This window comes from Nuphar pumila, chromosome 11 (assembly GCF_984573655.1).
Source record: "Nuphar pumila chromosome 11, dmNupPumi1.hap1.1, whole genome shotgun sequence".
NCBI lineage: Eukaryota > Viridiplantae > Streptophyta > Magnoliopsida > Nymphaeales > Nymphaeaceae > Nuphar > Nuphar pumila.
The window spans coordinates 627,083-647,166 of NC_143259.1; the positions used below are offsets into that span (position 1 = coordinate 627,083).

General features: G+C 36.3%; 1 pseudogene; it reads left to right on the top strand.

Moving 5' to 3' along the window:
• The first annotated feature begins 1,471 nt into the window (after window positions 1–1,471).
• LOC149821541 (DEAD-box ATP-dependent RNA helicase 15-like) lies at window positions 1,472–15,320 on the top strand (annotated as a pseudogene).
• The last annotated feature ends 4,764 nt before the right edge of the window (window positions 15,321–20,084 follow it).

Consider the following 20,084-nt stretch of genomic DNA (forward strand, 5'->3'; position numbering starts at 1 on the left):
AAGCCCATTAGAATTCAGATCTACGAGCTAACCCTTCAGGATATTAATCAACCTGAACCAAAGTGCAAGGGTGGCTCGAAGAAAGTTACAAGACTCGACACTTACATCAAGACTCAACCAAAGTAAAACAGACTCTAGACACAACTGTACAAAGTAGGTCACAGGAAAACAGGCTTCCCCCTTCAAATCATGTGTCCCCCTCGGCTCCATTTGTTTCATGGTAGGCCCTGACTTCATCTGGATAACGGATCTTTATTCAGAATGTTGGCTCCCACATCGGCTCTACTGTCTTCTCCCACTGTACAAAATACTTCTTCGCTTCGCTCAAGTAGTTGACCTTGTGGTGAAGGATCTTACTGAGACGCTTCTCGACCCGTTGCATTGTCGAGACCCTCTGCAGAATAGGAGTGTGTTGTGACATGCTGCATTCCAGATCTGTCCTGTTTGCATAGAACGGTTTCAGGTTGAACACGTGAAACACCGGGTGCACCTTGAAATCTGGGGGCAACTCCAGCTTGTACTCCAGATTGCCCACTTTCTTTGTGATGGTAAATGGTTTCTCCTACTTTCTTATCAGTCTGCAATGTTGTCCACGAAAGATGCTTGTGTGATCCGAGTAAAGTTTTACCAGCACCTGGTCCCCAACATGAAACCCAGTAGGTCGACGATACTTGTCCGCCCATTTCTTCATCCTCTTAGCCGCCTTATGCAGAAACACCTTTACCAGCTCAGTCTGCTCATGCCAATCTCGAATAAACTAATAGGCAAATGATGACCTTCCCTTCTCCGGTGCGACTAGAGTATGTGGGGTCAGCGGTTGCTGGCCTGTAGCTATCTCGAACGGGTTGTGACCTGAAGACTCACTTTTCTAAAGATTGTAGCAGAATTGAGCCACATCTAGGAGTTTCACTTAATTTTTTTGATTGGCACTAACAAAGTTCCTGAGGTACTGCTCCAACAGTCAGTTGATGCACTTTGTTTGCCCATCAATCTGTGGGTGAAAACTTATTAAAAATAGCAGATCAGAGCCGAGTAGCAAAAACACTTCACACTAGAATTTTCCTAGGAAGTGAGCATCGCGATCGCTCACAATGTTTCTTGATATACCCCAGTGCTTCACAACATACTTGACAAACAACTTTACAGTCTTCTCTATAGGAAACTCTTTAGAAGTTGGAATGAAGGTGACGTACTTAGATAAACGATCCACCACCACGAGGATGGAGCTAAAGACATCTACCTTTGACAGGCAAACAATAAAGTTCATGAAAATGCTTTCCCAATGACGTTCTGGAATAGGTAGAGGCTCAAGGAGGTCGGCAGTCTTCTGGTTGGTCGTCTTGTCTTGCTGGCAGACGAGGCACATTCGCACATACTCCTCCATATTGTTTCTTATTTGCGGCCAATAGTAGCTGCGCATAAGGAGTGATAAGGTTTGCTCATGACCTGGATGATGGGCTCATAATGTATCATGGTACTCTTTAAACAATTCGTGGTGAAGGCTTTCCCACTGCGGCATGAAGATGCATCCCCCTTTAGTCACAAGTAGGTCATCCTGTAGCTAGAATCATCGAGTCTTTCTCGCTTGCGCCAGAGAGACAAGGTGTTGTGTTGTTGTGTCCTGATGTATTCCTTTGCGAATGCGGTCCAACAATGCACCCTCAAAGTGAACTTCGGAAGTCTTTGCCCGCACAACTGCAGTTCTGCCTTGTGACTTAGGGCGTTAGCAACAACATTTGTCTTCTCCACCTTATACTCTAAAGCAAAGTCGAACTCAGCTAAGAATATTTTCCATTGAGCTTGCTTGGATGCCAGATTTTTCTACGTTTGGAAATAGCTCCTGACGACATTATTTTTCTTGACGATGAACTGGGCACCTAGAAGATAGTGTTGCCAGGTCCTAAGATAGTGCACGATGGTCGTCATCTCACGCCCGTGCATAATGTAGTGCCTCTTTACATCTTTCAGCTTCTGACTCTCGTAAGCAATTGGATGTCTCTCCTGCATCATAACTCTATCGATGACAAATTCTGAAGCATCTGTGTAGACTTCAAAGGGTATTATGTGGTTGTTAACACCCCAAAATTTTCACCTTCATTCACAAACCATTTCCTTTGCCACTGGGGCCTACTCTCAGAAGCTTTCAGGGAACCAACTGGTCGACATTTGAGTCAGGGCTATTCAGAGCATGAATTATGTATCAAATTCAAATACTTCATCTTGTAATCAAGATTTACTCTCCATTTTTTGCTCAATTTCAATCATCAATTTTTTCCTTCGAACATAAATGTTCAAATTTTTATCTATGCTACGGGTTCGGGACTTCAAATCCCTCATCCAGGGTTTCTCTTTTGCATCTCATTTCATATCATTTTGTATCATTTCATGTCATTGCATCGCATTGCATGTCATTTTTTAGATTCATCTCTCATGTTTTTCAAAATCTTTCAATCAAGATTCGAGTTTTAAACTTTTCTTTTGAAATCAATTTCAAAACCTGGGTTTTAAATCCACATTTTGCCATTTGCCAACCCCCGTGATTTTATTTCAAAATATTTTCTTTACAAAATGATCTGGATTCATTTTAAAATAAATTTTTAACTAGTCTCAGTTCTCATTTGAGATTCATGTAGGTGGTGTAGCTTCTGGATTCATTCATTTCTCAAATTTCTTAAATTTTCAAAGTCCTAGTTAGATCAAGAATTTGTATTTTCACCTTTTTAAGCTTTTTTCAAAATCCCATTTTTGTTTTAAACTAAAAGTAGTCCTGCCCCTTATCCATTCCTTTCATTTTGGCCAAAATCTCAGAGTCTTAGTCAGATTAGGACTTTGTCCCAGAGTTTTAGTCAGATTAGAACTCTATCCTGATTTCATCCTTTATTCCTGTTTTCCACTTGTTTTCAAAAATCTTCTCATCCGGTTTTCAAAAAGACAAAAATCTTAGAGTTTCAGTCGAAATAGGACTCTATTATAGAGTTTCAGTCGGACTAGGACTTTGACTTTCATCTCTATTTTTACTTGTTTTCAATAAAATTTGTCAAAATCCTTCATTTTGGTAAAATTCTAGAGTTTTAGTTGGACTAGGACTCTATTTCAGAGTTTCAGTCGAATCAGGACTCTATATTTTATTGTCATTTTCACCTGTTTTCAAAAAAATCCTTCAAAATCTTTCAGAAGAAGTCAAAATTTTAGAGTTTTAGTCGAATTACGACTCGATCCTAAAGTTTCAGTTGGATTAGGACTCTAACCCTGACTTTATTCTTGAGAGAATCTTTCAAAAAACATCTTTGTTTATCTTTCAAACCATCGAATTTCAAAATTTCAGGACTTCATTATAGAGTTTCAAAATTTTAGGACTCTGCCGCAGAGTTTCAGTCGATCTAGAACTTGTGAACACCCCAAATTTTCCAAAATTTTATAAAAATGACCCTTTTGCCCCTGACTCTATTTTCTGAGAAGATCGAAACGATTTCAAAGCTAAATTTCAATTATTCTTCAGATTTCCTGGATTAAAATTCACGTTGATATGTTCAAAATCAATTCCGGATCCGAATCTAGTGCTTTAAAACCATATTTCTTCAAAATCCGAATCAAAAACCATTTCTGAAGAAATTTTCTCAAAATAGCTTTTAAATTCTCAGAAAAATTCCCTTTTGTAAATATTTTTTCGAAAATACAAAAAAATTAGCTTCAATCTTTGTTTTCTCACAAGATTTAGGATTTTATTCCAAAAATACAAAAAAAAAATTGAAAAATAACACAAAAACCAAAAAAAAAATGGAAATGAGTTTAAACTTTTTAAAATCGATTTTGCTAAAAAAATCATTTTTAAACCATTTTTATGAAAATTTTTGTTAAGGGAGCCTTCTTTTGAAAAAAAAAACGAAAAAAAATTCACGAACAAAAGCTTAGAGAAAGCCCTCTCTCACCCTCAGAAACCCTAAGCCCTCCTCTTTTCTTCCAAACCCTCTCTTTCTCTCTTCTCCATGGTCGATTGCACGCCTTCCTTCTCCATCCATCTGTAACAACCACAAAACCCTAAACGAATCTCTCGAACCTTCTTTTCCTCCTTAAAAGGGCATGCACGAAGACCCTCTCTTCCATCCGTTTCCACCCCTCCACAGCCTCTTCTCATTCACAATCCGCCTTCACCCTATCTCTTTCTGATCGATTGCATTTCAACCATCTTCCTTCTTCCCCTTTTCCTTTGATTCCTTTTATATCAAGTTCTTCCCACTGGTTCTCTTCGATTGAAAAAAAGCAAACCCTCGCAGCAAAGCTACATAGGCTTTCTCCTTCCAAATAGCCGAAGATCGAAAGCACGGAGACCTCAATCTTCTTATTATTCTCCACTGGTTCTAAGAGGAATTTCACAGTCGGGCTCCCCTTTCATCCAAAACCCCTGCAGGGTTACAAGATCTTCAGCTCCGACAATACAAGTTGAACCAGTCGTTCTTTCTTTGATTTTGTTCGTGTTTAAAAGCATTGTAATTCTATATGCCCCTCTCTCTGATGTCCTCTTCTGCAAGCGGCTGCCATCGACCCCTCTCCACGACGCTTCCTCTACAGCGATTTTTGCATGTTTTGCGTAAGTTACCCTGTAGTGCCGCCTCTGCACCGATCTGAGGCCTTGCGACAAGATTGAAATCCTATTCAGATCTTTTTGGGCAACGATAAATCCAACAAGAGGATGGCTCTCCAGCTCTTATTGCGAAGCCAATCTTAGGTGGTGTGGTGTCCCCTTCTTCATTTTGTAGTAAAACCAATGTTACAAAGGCAATATCGGGTGTGAGGAGCCAAACTGGAAGAAGGCCCAATCAAAGAACCTCCTGCTCAGGGCCATCTAGTTTAACAGATTCCAGCATAATCAAAGTGCAACATAAGTGCATCCCTCAAGCGATCCTGGGGACGGACATCATCTATCAAGCAAAGTCTGGAATAAGAAAAACTATTGTCTTTCTGTTCTCCACCTAGCAGCAGATTAAGCTTGTTGAAGGCCCAGTTACAACACGTGTTTCATGCCATACAAGGGAGTTGGCATATCAGATCTACAACTAGTTTGAAAGGTTAGTATATACTTGACCAATACCTAGGTTTCTATTTTCTATGGTGGTTTTAGCATCAAAATACATAAAGATTCATCGAAAAATGAGTGCCCACACGTTGCTGTTGGAATACCTGGAAGGATATTGGCTCTAGCCAGGATAGAGACTTTGCTTTAATAAACATGAGGCATTTTATTCTCAATGAGCATGAGAAAATGCTTGAGTTCACTTGGTATGTTTTCTGCTTACTTCTCTCATGTTGCAATTTGTTCTCAGCTATTTATGATATTAGATAAATAAGAAAAGTGTTTCTATGAATCATTTACTCTGTATATGTTATTCTACTTTTTCTTTTATTATTATCATACTGGCCTGTTCTTGAAATGTAGACATGAGGAGAGATGTGCAGGAAATCTTCAAGATGACTCCTTATAATAAACAAGTAATGATGCTCTCAGCAACCTTCAGTAAAGAAGTCCGCCCTGTTTTTGCAAGATGTAATGTTCCATGACAATGCTGTAGAAAACTTAGTTTGTCATTTACAGTTGCCAGTTTTCTTTTTTTTTGAGTTATTTGCAACTCTTGTTGTCAATAGTTATATACTTCTACACTCCTTCGGTACCTAATGGGTTCGGTAGATCTAGTGCATCTGAATGATTATCTTCTTCATGAGGAAGTAGGGCTTGTTATCTCAGTTGAAAATTTGGTGTCTCGTGCTAGGGTTTACCTTCCTAGGTAAATCTGGTCTGTTGCTGCCCTGGTTATTCCATCTGGACCACGGTTCATTCCTTCCTGCTTGTTCTATTAAATTTGGTAGTCTCTTTTAGGGGTTATAGATATTGGTCTATTGGGGCTTTTGGATAATTTACTCAATGTAGTATATTTTTTTGGGCCTGGGTCTCTTGAATTTAGTATTGGTGAATAAATTGGAGAAGGATTGGTACCCAGAAATTTGGAAAGAGATCGGATTGAATCTTGGTTGGAGGGGAAGCTGGTGATGGGTCATCCATTGACTTTGGATTCACTTGAACGTTGAGGACAGTCTCTAATCTGGTTTGACCTGACGTTTGTTCCCTTTCAGCCAATAGAGGTTTATGTCGATGAGGAAGCCAAGTTGACTCTCCATAGCCTCCCCTGTATGTTCACTTCAACTCATTTCTTTGTATACACATCACTCACTTCCCTATTATCCCCCATCAGAGCCGTGACTGCAATCACAATTACTGTCACCAAATCCTATAGCAGCACCTCGTTGCGCCATCCCCCATGCTTACCTATACACACCCTTGTCACCCCATTAGTCCTACCTGTTACACACACCAATACACTACCAGCTACCCTTCCTTACCCTCTGCACTCAATTTCACAAACTGCCAGTACTTATCACAAACACATCTGCTATATTTACCTTACATTGTGCACATCTTCTGCAAAATGCACTATTCACCGTCTGCACTTGTGTATATACTACACGACACCTGGTCCTCCATCCCCGCTGCCATGTGCATAGCCTATACCAATCACCATTAGCTACCACCCTTCAGCTTCAGCAGCTACAACTTCATAGCCATTTTGCATATCAACTGCACTTTTTCACCAGCACAACACTCATTGACGTTTCAGCACTTTCACACCACCTGTGCACTTCCTCATCTTTGCTTCACAACACCATATCCATACTTACCTGTCTCAACCCCATTGCATATATCTCGTTGTGTACAATATACACAGCAGCATACAACACCTATATCACTCACCTATACCATAGCTGCTATAGATTTTGTCTACTCCACAGCATTTTATACTGTTATCATGGCACCAACATACAACCATGTCTTGTAACTACACACCGCATTTGCCACTTCAGCTCATGTATTCCTCATTACATATACATACATGTTTTCTCACCAAAAATAAAAATGCTATATGCTTGTATCATTTAGTGTTGATATTGTGTTTTGCACATACATTTCTATATGTATTTCGCCATCAGCATATATATGTATATATTCTTTTAGTTTCGATATGATATCTTAGATTTTTTGTATTTTGTTTTGTGCTAACCCCGTTTTTCAGGAATGTATAGAAAAGGTTGATTTCTTTCCTAGATTGAAAATTTCAAATTCCAGAATTGTAATAGTTGGATTATAATGAAAAATTTACATTTTCAGCTTCTAGACTAGAATGAATGAGCATTATAGAATACCATGAATTGTTTATTTCATGCATTTTTCCTTTATTTCTCAAAATCCCCACAATGGTGAAACACAAATGGCACGTGCACCATTTCGTAAGAGGTAAGTTAATTCTAAGTTGACGATTTACATCAACGGCCATAGTCGGGGTGTGAACAAAACTTAGAATTCTCATCTTTTATGAAATAACACTGGGTCCACACTAGATCCACTTTCAAAATTCATCATAGTTTCTCGAAATATTTTCTTTCTTTTATCAGAATCTAACTTAGGATTAACTCAAAACATATACCAATGGCCATAGTCAGGGTATATTGAGAGTTAATTTCATTTTAAATTCTATAAAAGCACTAAAATGTATTTTATTCTTCTTTTGAATTTAAATATAGATTATCATATAATACATTCAATGACCATAGTCAAGGATGTATTATATTTTTAATCTTATTTTAATTCATTCAAAGAATGGAATAGCTTTTCAAAATTCCAATTTCAAACTTATTCAAATTCATTCATCATATAGGATAGAATTGCATCATATTTTTAAAACTTCTTTTAAAATCCCAAGTGTTTCTTCTTTTCATCAGATCTTATTCAAATCCAATCCTATCTCATTTCAAGATTCAAAAGTTCAATTTCAAAGTCCAATTTGACTTTGAAGCTCCAAAACCATTTTATATTCAAAAACTTCAAATTTCCAACTCAATTCAACATCCAAAGTTCAATTTAACTTTGAAGTTTCTGATCCATCTTCTGATCCATCTTCTGATTCAAAATCAAGTTTTCTTCAAGTTTTAAATCAAAGTTGAGATTGATTCTGAATCTCAAAATCCAAACTTTCCTAAAAAGTTCCATCTGGGTTTTCAAAATCCAGATCCATCTTCAAAAGTCCCATTTGGACTTTCAAAACCCAAATCCAAAGACAAATCCTAATCTCAAGTATAAATTCCATTCCACTTTGGATCTCCCATCACGGATCCAAATTCCATTTAGGATCCAAAACCTTATTCCACTTTTGGATCTCCAATCACAGATCCAAAATTTATCCAGATCCTCATTCTACCATTGGATCTCAGATTCAGATCCAAATTCCAATTCTTAGGATCCAGAAACCAATTTTACATTGGATCTCAGACTTCAGATCCAATTCCAATTCTTAGGATCTAGAATCCAATCCTACTTTGGGTCTCAGCTTCAGATCCAAAATCTATTATAGGATCCAGAATCAAATTATACTTTGGATCTTAGACTTCAGATCCAATTCCATCTTAGGGTCCAGAGTTCAGCTCTACATTGGATCTTAGACTTCAGATCCAAATCCATCTTAGGATCTAGAACCCAAATCTACATTTGGATCTCAGACTTCAGATCCACTCCATTTTTAGGATCCAGAATCCAATTCCAATTCTAGATTTCAATTTCATTTTCGGATCTAATCTGAATCTCTTAAATCCATTTCTATTCTTAAATATCATCTGGATTTCTCAGATCCGTTCTAAATTTCCAACTTCAAATTCAAAATTCAAAGTCCATTTCTAACTTTAAAATTTCATTTCCTTTCATTTCAAAGCTCCAAGTCATTCTTTCTCATTCATTCTTCCAACTCTGATCTACTTCAAAGACTTAGAACTTCTCTGATCTATCTCAAGTTCTAAGTTAAATTCAATCATTTATTCACTCCCTTATCAGATTCATCTCAGAAACACTTGGGAATTCTTCAAAAACATTTTCAAAAAGAGCATACATCTTTGCATTTGCACAAGCATGATTCTTTGTGCATCTAGACTTAGAATAAATTCTTAGATAATTTCTTAGCAAAACAAAAGGCATTAATTCGACCCTTGGTTCGATTACCCCTGGTAAAGGTGCCAGGAAAGGTCGAACCTCGTACCGACGAGCGGATCCCGTCTCCCAGTTTTCCCGCAAATATTTCAAAAACGGAGGTGAGTTATTTCAAATATTTTCAAAATTAAGGTCAAGTGAGACTCGCAAAAGAGTTCCTCTTCTCTTCTCTTCTTTCTTTTCTCTTCTCTCTTTCTTTCCGTTCTTTTATTTTTTCTCCCTTCAAAAAGGAGGAAAATAAGAGGTTGGAAAGGAAAAGAGAAGGAAGAGAGAGAACATTATGAGAGGAAAAATTTTGCGATGATCACAGAACTCTACTATGATTTCCTCCTTTTACTTTTATTTCACTTATTTTTTGAAACAGATCCAGTTTCAAGAGTTTTCAAAATTTTGGGACTCTATTCTAGAGTCCTAGTTGATTAGAACTCTATCGTTGGTCTTGCATTTTGTTCATTTTCACTAATCCCTGAAATAATCTTTCAAAACCTCTTTATTTCCTTTCAAAAAACCCAAAATTCAAGAGTTTTAAAATTTCAGAACTTTGTTCCAGAGTTTCAGTTAGTTTAGGACTCTGTTTTTTAGAACTTCTGATTCTCATCGAGTGATTTCGACTTCGTTTCAAAACCCTTTTCAGTCTTTATTTCAACTTTTTCAAAACCCTGGTGTGGGGCCCACACAGTGGATGCTACATCTGAAAGAGTTTTAATCCATTTAGGACTCTGATTGATTTAGAACTTTGGTTTTATTTTCAAAAACCTTTCTTTCTTAAAACCTTTTATTTTTTAAACTTGATTTTCAAATCAGTTTTCAACTTTCTTCAAGCTGGACCCACCCTGCAAGGGTGCAAAACCCTAATTTTCAATTTCATTTTATTTTACATCTTTCATATTTCAAAAATACAAAAAAATATTAATTAGCTTAGATGTCTTTTTGAAGTTTCTGAGAAAAAAAATCATTTTAACCCTTTATTTTCAAAATTTTAAAATTGTTTCCTGAAAAATCAAGTGGGACCTACTTTGAGTGGTGCCACATTTGAAAGAGTTAGGGTTAACTTAAAGTTAGTCAATGTCCTAATTAGGTTAGAAGTTTGAAAAATCAAAATCCATTTCAAAATATAACCTTTATTTTCGCTTTCTAAAACCTTGTTTTTAAAACTTGTAATTAGAGTTTTTAAAAACCAAATGTGGGCCCACACAAGTGGCGCCACATTTGAGACTTCTTTTAAACAAACTAGGACCCAATTAGGAATAATTAAGATGATTGAAAAGTCAAACCAAAACCATCCTCTCTTAATTAATTCAATTAAGTAAGTTTTAAACAATTAAGACTATCTCTAATTAATGCTTGAAAAGCTATAAAAAGGGGTTCAAGGGGGGAGGGGGGGTCTACCCATGTTCTTTTTCTCTCATTAGCTCTTCTTCTTGTTGCTTTCTTTCTCTCCTCCAGCAGCCCTTTCTTCCTCCAGCAGCCCTTTCTTCCTCCATTGTTGCAGCAACCTCCAAAGTAAGTTTTATTTATTTATTTCATGCTTTTTATTAATTTTATTACTTGTCTTTAATATTTTAGCCATTGTCGCCCCTTGGGTGTGAGATTCAAGCTTCGTTTTGTTCAAGAACTGCAAAGGTGATTCAAGAATTTGATCCAACACTGCGTGAAGATGATTTTTACGTTTTCAATCTTCTAAAATACTATTTACTATATTTCCCTATACCCGAAACTGGATGTGTTTATTTCAATATGTTACATATAAGCCAGAATCTAGCGTATATTGTCAGAACAATATCTCCCTAACCGGAGATGATTTTTTCAATCTATAAAAAAGAAAATCTTTGTTTTTTTGTCTAGTATCTCTCTGTAAATGTTTATAAATTTCTATGGTGGTCTGATACTCAATTTGGGTCTGACACTGTGATAGGTATGTGCCCGCAGGCAAAATCGCGTATTTTTAGATTTTATTCAATTTTCATATTAAAAATATATATTTTTGGATGCAGTTTAATTTTAGGGTTATCAAAACTATCCATGTTGATTTTTATAAATTTTTTAATTCATTTGATATATTATTTGATTAGATCATAAAAACAAGGTGCCCGCGGAGTCCCAGTTCAACTGAAACACGGGTAAAAATCACTATTTTCATGATATTTTGGTTTTTTTTATAAAAAAAATTATATTTTTAATGTTTGATCATATTTATAATCATGCTAGGATTCTTTACACCCGATTTGGTATTTATTTGAATCCATTTGAGCCCTAAATCCAAAGTTTTACCAAAATCTTTTCTGAAAACCCTGATTTCAAGGTCATGGTCTTGTTTTTAGGGGTATTTTTGTCATTTTTCTCCAAATTTTGAATTTTAAAATTGTTTATCTTTATTATTTATTCAATTTTATATTAGTTTTTATTATGTTTATCTCAGAGAAACGTGGAAAAATGCTTATATCCGGATAAATCTAGCAATTTCTAGATATTGTTGGATAAATCCAGAAAAGCCGACTTATTTTCACTAACAAGTTTTCTAGTTTTGCAGAGACATTCAAGAGTATACTTTCTTTTATTTTCTTTTCTCTTTTTATGTAAATTGTAATTGTAAACATTGGAATAAGAATTTACTTTTTCTGCTTAGAATAGTATTGCATTGTATATAGTTTATTTTTAATAATATTAATCGTGTGATGGATGATGATTCATGCATATTCAAATCCATAATGATCTACATGAATGGCACGTGCACTCACTTCTAAGGAGTTAATAAACTCAATTGAGTTCGTATTTGTGGTCATAGTCAGAATACGAATAATATCCAAATTTATCTTCTTTTAAGTCACAAACAGCCTACACTCTTAAGCATTTTCAGAAATAATGGCACATTTTCAAAACTTTTTTAAGTATTTTTCTCTTTTAGAATCAAATGAGATATATTCAATGCGTATTCATGGCCATAGTCAGGTATATATAAAGAATTTATTTTGTCTAAGTTCTATAAGGCACAAAAAATCTTTTATCAATGATTTTTCATAAAATTCTTCAAAAAATATTTTCTCAAAATGCATTCATTCACTCATCTAGGCTTAGACTGCATCATGAAAAGACTTTCACAGAGCCACACGCCCATCCCTTTTGATGTTTTCCAATTCAATCTCAACAAAAAATGATTTTCTCTAAGTCTTTCTCCATAATTCGATTTTCTCAAAAAGATCTCCTTTTCTTCACAAATCGGTTTTCCTTTCTTCAAAAAGACTTCTCAATCTGATTCATGATTTTTAAAATATCCTTTTTTTTAAGTATTTTTCAATATTTGAAGCATACATCATGATTTCAGTCAAAAAATTTCTAAGTCATAGCACATGCCTGATTCTTTGTGCATTTAGAAATAAAACATCGATTTAGACAAGTTGAGCAAAGCAAAGCACATGATTGATCCTTGGTTTAATTACTCCTAATTATGGCACCAGGAACGGTCGAACCTCATACCAACAGGCAAGTCATATTCCTCAGAATTTTCTCGTATTTTAAAATGGAGGCGAGTTATTTTCAAAAAAAAATTCAAAGGTCAGTTTGACTTGCAAAAGTAAAATTTTGCAATGATAACAGGCTTGGCGACAGTGATGTGACTTGTCTTTGCCTGATCAATCTTGTGCTTTGTTCTATTCAACTTGTCAAAATCATGTTCTGTAATGTCAGCTTTATTTCATGTGAACCTAGGACCTATAATCAAACCCAGCTGACATGGAAGCATGTAGACTTAGGCATGGTTTGGTAGGACCGATTAAGGAGGCATTATTCATGATCACTTAAACTTAGGTCAAATACAATCCTCCTCAATCTAGAATCTGATCGAAAACAATGTTTGCTTCTTGTAAATTTTTCAAAAAATCTACTTCTTTAGGTCATTAGAGCCTTCAGTTTTCCTGCATGTTGATCATATTTTAAAAACAACCCCACCTACTTTTACCTGGCCATCACAGTGTTGGGCTTTCTTTCAGAACCATAGTTCAGGACAAAGCCTTATAACTGGGTCATCTATTTGGGTTAAACCCCTCTGCCATATACCGAGGGCCATAGTCTAAAGTATATCGGCAGGTGCTCAAGGATGTTAGAAAACATGAGCCTAGAATCAGAGAAATTATTTTATGTCATGTACATTGAGCATCAGCTCGAGTACATCGGCATAGCATGATTGGACACATATGATCTAAGCTTTAGAGTTCGGGTTAGGGTCCTACAACTATTTCAAAACTTGTGCATTTAAAGTCAGCTTTTTAGTGAATGTTGTATGAGCATACTTGGTTGTGCAGGATATGGTTGAATGCATTTTAATTATTTCTCTTTATCTCTTTATTTTCTTATATTTTTTTCAACAAATTTTCCAAGAATACTGGATGATTTTTCAAAAACCTCCTTATTTTTCATGGATTTTTCTACATTTCCTTTACAAGAATTTCATTAAACCCTTGACGATTTTTATAAATCTCCTTTATTTTCTTCAAAACTCCAGGTGATTTTCATCTTTCCTTTCCTCCGGATCTCGAAGTTTCAGCCTTGTTTTGATCCTGCCTGCAATTTATTCAAAAATCATGTGGTTTTTCTCAAGTCTTATCCTGATTTTCTCTTTATTTTCTAGTCTATCTTGATGGCATCCAGTCAACTCGATTCAGTTTTTCCTGAGGACCATATCTTTTATGAGGTGTGATAAGGTCTTCCTAATCATCGAACTCTGAACACCAGATCTTTCATTCCCCGATGGTACTATTCTTGCTTTAGAAACTTCTCTCGTATGTTCTTGGACCATCTGAGTGACTGCGGATTGAAACTAGCATCAGCAGTAGAAGAACAGATCGTCAATGGCAATTTAATTCAAGCTTTAGCAGAGCGGTGGAATCCGAGTACCTGTCCATTTTGGTTCTCGTGGGGAGAGATGACTCTACTACTGGATGAATTTTTAGACATCATGGGTCTACCTGAGCCAGCTAGTCAACCAGATGATCCCATTGAACAGTAATGTCTAATCAACGTCAAGGGACTTGACCCCCGAGATACTTTAGCCCGTATGACTAGACGCAGATCTTGGCCACTGATAGAGGCATATGAGAGTCAATATGTTGATTTGTTTGAGCTATACTAACAATATGGAATATTTGAAGAAGTCAACTACTTATCTCGAGCAGTGCGGGAAAGGATTCAGCATGCAATGATCTTGTGCATCGTAGGGCTAGCCTTCTTCCAGGACGAACAGAACTATATTGACATCAGAACAGTACAACTCTTGGGGAAGTTGGCAGACCAACTGTCTCTCGATCGCTATGGTCACACTTGCCTTCTCATACCGCAGATTGACCCGTTTTGTGCTCAAAGATTCGATCTTAGTAGAAAGGTGCATCTACGCACTACAGTCTTGGTTCTTTCGGCACGTGCCAGCTCGAGCCAACTCATTTAGGTATAACAGCAAAAAGCCATTACCCACTTCTCAGTACAAATTCTTGATTGAGAACCTCCATGAAGAAGAAATCGTGTGAGACTACTTCAACCGTCAGGAGTCACTCCCTTGATACACCTATGCATATGACAAAAGATTCAAGTTACTCAGACATTTCTTCTCCGATTATTACCAACAAGAGCGATGTGTCAGATAGTTCTCATAGAGATATAAGCGCATTGAAGCTCGATTATTGTCAAGCATTGTCCCAGAATTCGATCTAAAGTCTGCTCAGTGGTCCAAAACATACTATTCTGCCAAGCATAACTGGGATTCTTTTGTTACATTCACCATTTTTCCTGGTTCTCGAGTGTCCTCTAATTATCATGAGTGGTGACAGATTGTTTGTTCGTCCTCTCTCTATCAAGTCTATTATTAATAAAATCATTCTTTTTCAACAATTAATCTTTTTATTATGGTTTGACGACCTCGCCTAGGTAACAAGGCATATTCTAGTTATTTATCTCCTTTACAAGAATAACAATGCAATTGTCGTGATTCCAACGATGACCCAATCCTTGGTAATGGGATATCCTTGAAATTGTCAGCTCAACTCTCATCAAATATTTTTCCCCTATTTGTTTTATCCTAAAGCTATTCTTTAAAACTAATTGCCTATTTTATTCTGCAGAGAGCATGCAATCCTACATGGTTCAGACAAGGTTCGACAAGAAGACTGCATCCCTCCAGCATATCGATCAATTCTCCGCATCTGAAAAAGAAATGTCGCCTCCTCGATCTCCCAGGAATCAAAGTCAGTAAGACAAGGATGATGTTGACCCTCAGATGTATTCACTGTTCTAGAAGATAATGAATAAAATAAAGAATGAATCGGCAGGGGCAAGTTCAGGCAAAATCCCCAGTAAGAAAAAGGTCAATGGTCGTACCATAAAAAAGCACTTGAAGATCTTAAAGAAAAGGGTTCAGTACGAGGATACCCCTGATGAATCTGAGTCAGTAAATGACACCGATGAAGAGTGTGAGGATTAGCAAGCATTTTAAAAGTCAACTCAGGGGCAAGGGTCGGCCAACAAATCTAAAGATCAGTTTGTCGATGACCCAGTTCAGGTACAATTGAAGGAAATGGCCAAGATAGTCAAAGATCTGTAAGCCCGCGACAAGGGTACAAGAAGGTCTTCATGAGTGAAGACTTTTACGATGGATTAGACGGGGATGATAGTCTCGATAATTTTCCTAAGAAATTTATCAAGTTTGATGGTTTTGGCAATCTCAATGCCCATCTTGCCATGTTTTTCACTAAGTGTTCCAAGTTTAAAAGAGACAATCGAGCTCTATTCTTTTGTTTTTCACGCAGTTTGGAGGGTGTCGCTGCCAAGTGGTACTTAGAGCATATCAATCCTATCTAATTGAAGGAATTTGATAAGGTGGTTAATTTATTCATTGAGTGATTTTTGTTTACTACTGAAACCCTGCCCACATTGAATCATCTCTGCGACCTGAGACAAAAAAAGGGCAAAAAGCTAGAGATTTATTCACAGATGGAGATCCACTTGCAATCGAATGAGGGATTCGATATCAGAAGGGCATGCATTGTCAGTAATCCTAAATAATTTCTCTCAACCTCTAAGGGGACTCATTTCTACCTCCCCATCGCGATCTTTCATTGAATTAACAAAACGAGCAGAATGACTCAAGATGAGGATAGAGAATGGTGTATATGAGAGCCTTGCGCTCTCAAAAGGTAGTCAAGATGCCAAGAAGAAAACTCACTTCACTCTTTCTACCAATTCCTCCAACAATAACAAAGGCAACAAAAATAATCGTGGTAACAATTCAGAGGGATTCAAAGACCAAAAAGGAAAGTTTTTCAACAATGATAAGCCTCTCCAATGTAGTCCCCAACTTAAAGCAAAAATTCAGAAAAAACCAAAACGCAAGGACTGGAGTAATGATCGCAAGTTCACTTCTCGAGACTAGATGCTCGAAAGTGTTTTGGAGTATATGCTCGCAAGAGAAATGATCGGTTTGCCTAAAGTCGTTGATCCTTCAGCAATTATAAGCAGATTCAAAGAACAAATTTTCAAGTTTCACCAAGCAGTAGGGCATGACACAGAGAACTGCTTCGTCCTTAAGAACATCATTCAAGACTGCATTGACAAAAATCTCCTTGTCAAAGATAAAGAAGACACCAATCAGCTATCCTGATCGAGTGTTTCCTTGAAACTGACAATGCCAATGTTTTCTCCTTCCTTTCATTTTGCTTTTGAAGGAACAATTTAGTCTCATTTTTTTTCTCAATTTATCATTATTTCTTCAAATACATCAATAAAAATATTAATTTTCCTCACTTTCTCCTTCTTTGCAAAATGTCTTCTTGCTAAGAGTGACCTCTTTTAGAGTGCCTCCCGAATCAATCAAGAAGTTTGTTGCCCTGTTACTTTCATAGAGCACTTTTCAAATATCAATTGTTTATCCTTTTGTCTAATATCTTACCCCCTAGTTACAGCGGAGCATCTTTTTAAAATTTGTTTTTTTCTTCAAAATGTCATGTCTGCAGGAAGGATCAAACAAAATCTCTCACCATCTATTTGCATTCATTCGCATTTGTCTGCACTTATCTACATTTTGCATTCATTTGCATCAAAAACATTACCCATTCAGGACAAGGGATAAATCCTGAGACCCTGCAAGTTGTCCAAGTCATCATGAGGGCGATGATTGAAAATCTCCCATCACAATCATCAAGCGCTTTCAAAACACTAGTCTTTTTCAAATTCGACCTTCGGCTTGAGTATTTTATCAAAACCATTTTCGTCAATCTTGCTAAAATCAACCTTCGGGTTGAGCCTTTTTCTAAACTCACTCCTTATTGTTCCGACTCTCCAAATCCGGTTTTTACTGGTTGAACTTTCTAAATTGAGTCTTCACACTAATCAAGCTTTCAAACTAATTTCCAAATTCAAATTCAAGAATTGGTCTAGAAGATCTGAGTTTTGACTCGAATTTTCTTTCAAATCCAATTCATCTAGTTTTCCTTTAAAAAATTGAGTTTCTACTCGAACCTTCTTTCAAACTCAATAATTGGTCTAGAAGATCCAAGTTTCAACTTGAATTTTCTTTCAAATCCAATTCGTCTAGTTTTTCTTTGATGATTTGAGTTCCGACTGAAATTTCCTTCCTTCCAAAATTCAGCTTTGCGTTAATCCTTTTATCAAATTTAGTCTGTGAGTCAAATCCTTTGCAAAACCAGTCTTTATCAAAACCAAACTGTGGATCAAGCTCATTTTATTGAAAACTATTTTATCCTGTTTTAAAACTTAGTCCTAGTACTGGGCCATTTTCAAAAATTATCGATCTTAGATTGAACTCATTTTTAAAACTCAGTCCCCGTACTTATTCCTTTTCTCAAAATTATTGTTTTTAGTTGAACCAATGTTGTTCCAAGCGAACCTATGTTGTTCTTAATTGAATTGATGTTCTTCTTAAGTGAACCGATGTTGTTCTTAATTGAATCGATGTTGTTCTTAGTTGAACCGATGTTGTTCCAAGCGAAATATTGTTCCAAGCGAACCTATGTTGTTCTTAATTGAACCGATGATGTACTTAATTGAACCGATGTTGTTCTTAATTGAACCGATGTTATTTCAAGCAAACCTATGTTGTTCTTAGTTGAACCGATGTTCTTTCAAGTGAACCTATGTTGTTCTTAGTTGAACCGATATTATTCCAAGTGAACTGATATTGTTTTTTATTGAATCGATGTTGTTCTTAGTTGAACCGATATTGTTTCAAGCGAACCTATATTGTTCTTAGTTAAACCGATGTTGTTCCAAGCGAACCTATGTTGTTCTTAATTGAATTGATGTTCTTAAGTCAATTGGTGTTGTTCTTACGGAATGGTTGTTGTTCCTATGAATCCAATGTGAATCTCCTTTTGAATCATCCCTCATGATCCGGTCTTTCATTAAGATCCTAACTCAAACAATCAATCGACCTTCAGGTCATCAATTTTTATCAAGCAAACCTCCAGGTTACCAATTCTACCAAAGTCAACCATTATTTTTCAACCTTTGGGCTGCATCCGCCAATCACGGTCGTCCAATATTCGACCTTTGTGTCAAACTCGTATGCCAATTAGCTTAAAATCAATTATCAATCATTTCTCTTGCGAGGGAGCCTTTCTTATAGGGAGAGTTTGAGGGAGTTTATTTTTTCTGCATGCAATCTTTGTTGGTTCACTGAACCTCTTTTTAGGGAGGATTGGAAGGGACTCGTGCTTCGCAAACAGTTTGTAAGACAATTTTTTATTATCACACAAGGAACCCTTTTTATAGGGAGAGTTTCGACAGAAGCTCGTTCTCCTTGTAGCCTCCTAATATTTTTTGTTAGGCCATCTCGTCATTGAGGAGCCTTTTCAGGAAGAGTGTGATGGACTCACTCCTCTATAATTTTTTTTCCCGACCTTTATTATCAGCCATTTTTTCATAAGAGAAACCTAGAGTTAGGGAGTTTTGACAAAAACTTTATTTCTCTTTAAAAGTTTGTCTTGCAAACACCTTGTCTTTATGGAAAAAATGGGTATTTTTATTACCCGTTCAGGTAAGGATCAAGTCTGAGTCTCTCCATTGGAGAAAGGAGAAGAAAAATTAGCTACGGATGTGTCAATTAGACCTCAAACGATTTCTTTACCAAGGATTTCAATAATATTTTGCCAATTTGTCATAAAAAATAGTTGCTGATCTCAAACTTTTATTGCACAAAAAAATTACTTCAATTACCTTCAGTATTCCTTTCAAAAGAACAAGACTTTTGCGAAGAAAGAAGAAAATTCAAGTTTTGTCTGTTGGTCAACCAAAAGGATGAAGAAAAATCCTTAATATGACCAGTAAAGGAAAAATTCAATGAGGTTGAAAATCCATAAGTGAATTGATATTGATCATAGCTATGAAACATTTCTAAAGACTATTCTTCTGGTAATGAGGCAGTGAAAATATTCTGGGCGATATAAAAGAATTCACTCAATCTAAATATCTCTTCAATCAATCAAGCTATAATCAACTATCTGCAAAAAGGATCTCCCAATCATCGCCAAGATGAAGACTGATGGATAAGTTAGACCCCTAGGGCCAAAGGAGACTCGGATCATCTCCAAGTTAAAGGAGTATATGACGTGTCCTTTTAGGAAAAGTTTAAATCATCGTCAAGTTGAAGGTTAATGCAATGAACCTTCCGCCAATCCCTAAAAGATATTTAATTTATGTTATCACAAAGAAATTTTCAATCCAATGAGACAATTTTATTAATATAATTCTTGAGACTAAAGAAGACTCGAATCATCTCCAAGTTGAAGGAGTTTGTGCCGTGTCCTTCAAGAGAAAATCAGAACATCGCCAAGATGAAGGCTGGTGTGATAAAATTCTTGTCAAATCCCAAGAGAACTTACTTTTCATGTCTCAAAAGAGTTTAAAAGATCTTTTTATGTCTCAAAAAAGTTTAAAAGATCATCAAGAGATTTCAATTAAAGAGACAACATTAATATAATTCATGAGACCAAAGAAGACTCGA